The sequence below is a fragment of the Psammomys obesus genome, unplaced genomic scaffold, assembly GCF_907164565.1.
Source record: "Psammomys obesus unplaced genomic scaffold, mPsaObe1.curated_primary_1811, whole genome shotgun sequence".
NCBI lineage: Eukaryota > Metazoa > Chordata > Mammalia > Rodentia > Muridae > Psammomys > Psammomys obesus.
Window position 1 is genome coordinate 15,201,968 of NW_026596069.1, and position 2,570 is coordinate 15,204,537.

The 2,570-nt window shown below is 46.4% G+C and overlaps 1 pseudogene; it reads right to left on the reverse strand.

The window, feature by feature from the left end:
- Window positions 1-909: 909 nt before the first annotated feature.
- Window positions 910-2,213, reverse strand: LOC129690062 (tubulin alpha-1C chain-like; annotated as a pseudogene).
- Between the last annotated feature and the right edge of the window lie 357 nt (window positions 2,214-2,570).

Genomic DNA, 2,570 nt, shown 5'->3' on the forward strand with positions numbered 1-2,570 from the left:
CTCTGAGGGCTATAGAAAGTGAAACCTGAACACCAACCCAGCCACAACCCCCCCTAGCTACAATCTGTCCTGCAAAATGTTCTGGAGCAATGGTGACACAAAACTTATGGGGGTGGCCCACCAAGAGCTGGTTTAAATCATGGCCCATGGCTTGGAACTGGAGACTGGATAACCCAGAGACACAGGATTGGTGCTTTGGGCAGTTGTCATCAGAGGCATTTCCTCCAGCATAAGATAGGGGTGGGTGCAGAGACCCACAGCTAAATATTATGCAGAGAGCATCTAAATTGAAGGTCTTCATTGGGTTTCTCTTCTTGGAAACCCCTAGGAAGAGGGGGAGAAAAGACTGTTGGAGTTAGAAGGGCTGGAGGGCACCAGGAGAGCACTGCCCACTGAATCAACTGTGCAGGGCTCACATGGGCTCAGAGAGACTGAAGCAACAAGCACAGGGCCTGCAGGAGTCTGCACCAGGTCTTCTGCATGTGTGTAATTGCTAATAGTCTGTTGTTTTTGTTTTTATCCTACAGTGGGAGCGGGTGTGTCTCTTTGTCTCCTTTCCCTGCTCCTGGAACTGTTTTCCTCCTATTGGATTGCCTTTTGTCCAGCTTCAAGATGAGGGCTTTTGCCATGTCTTGTTGTATCTTGTTTTGTTGTGGTCTCTTGGAGGACTACTTTCTTCTGAAGGAAAATGGAGAAAGATCGAATCTGGAGGAGAGGTGAGGTAGAGGGGAGCTGGGAGTAGTGGAGAGAGGGAAAACTGTGGTCAGGATATATTGTAAGACGGAAGAATCTATGTTCTTTTTTCCCCACTTAAAATTGAAACACCTTTACTGATAATTTAGTACTGACCAATACAACACACACAAAGACGAATGCAGGACAAAGAAGTGTAAAATTGCAGCATGTGGGCTAATCTTCCCCCTTATCATCTCCTTCAGCAGTATCTGCCACACCCTCCTCACAATTCTTCTCTAGGCCAGCCATGTCCTCTCCAGCCTCAGAGAACTCCCCTTCCTCCATGCCTTCACGTACACACCAGTGCACAAAGGAATGTTTGGCATACATTAGATCCAACTTGTGATCCAGGCGAGCTTAGGCCTCACCAATGGCTGTGGTGTTGCTCAGCATGCACACATCTCTCTGGACCTTGGCCAAGTCTTCACTAGGTACCACAGTGGGAGGCTGGATAATTGATGCCAAAATTGAAGCCAGTAGGGCACCAGTTTGTACGTTTGTCTTGATGGCGGCAATGGCAGAAATGGCATCTTTGGGAAACACATCACCATGGTACAGAAAGCAGCAAGCGATGTTTTTACCATGAGGAGGGTCATATTTCACCAGCTGGTTGGATGGCTCAAAGCAGGCATTTGTGATCTCTGCTATGGTAATTTGCTTATGGTAGGTTTTCTCAGCAGAGATGACAGGGGCATATGTGGCCAGAGGGAAGTGGATGTGAGGGTAGAGCGCCAGGTTGGTCTGGAATTCCGGAAAACATTCAGACCCTCATGAAATCTAAGGGAAGCAGTGATGGAAGACACAATCTGGCTAATAAGGCGGTTAAGGGTAGTGTAGATTGGGTGCCCAGTGTCAAGGGTTCAATGATAAATGTTATAGATGGCCTCATTGGTACCATGAAGGCACAGAGTGCTCAAGGGTGGTGTGGGTAGAACTGTAGGGCTCGGCCACTCTGGGGGAGCTTGGTAAATGGAGAACTTCAGCTTGGACTTTCTTTTGTAATCAGCAGAGAGCTGCTTCATCAGCAAGGAGGTGAAACCAGAGCCAGTACCCCTGCCAAATGTGTGGGAAACCAAGGAGCCTCGAAGACCTGTGCACTTGTCAGCCAGCTTGCGAACTCCATCTAAGACAAGGTTAATGATCTCTTTGCTAATGGTGTAGTGGCCATGGGGATAGTTATTGGCAGCATCTTCTTTGCCTGTGATAAGCTGCTCAGGGTGGAAGAGCTGGTGGAAGGTACCAGTGTGAACTTCATCAATAACTGGGCTCCAGGTCTGTGAATACTGCCTGGGGCCATGCTTGCCAGTGCTTGTCTCCCCGAAGAAGGTGTTGAAGGAATCATTTTATTCCCCAATGGTCTTGTCACTTAGCATCTGGCCATCAGGCTGGATGCGATGTTCTGGGCAATAGAGTTACCTGCAGGCATTGTTGATCTGGACACCAGACTGGCTAACATGGATGGAGATGCATTCATGCATATTTAATTCTTGAAGTGGTCTGTAGAAACTGAGGAAATGAAGGGAGAGTGACAAGGACTTCTCACTAGGAGACTGTCAAAGAGTCTGGGGGGATAAGTAGTGTGTATTGAGAAGACTCTATTTTCAATTATAACAACAAAAAAGATGCTGTCTTCCCATATCTTTAGGAAAGCATCTAATCTGCCTGTTGCATCTTTAAATACCACAGGGTCCTTGATTTCTGCTTTCTATTGGTTGAATTGTACCAGTATCATTATTAACAATTCTTAGTTTTTTTTTTTAAAATTTTTTTTTCAGAATTAAATTGCAACCCAATTTGTCCTCCAAGGGAAGAAATAACAAGCTGAATATTCTGCT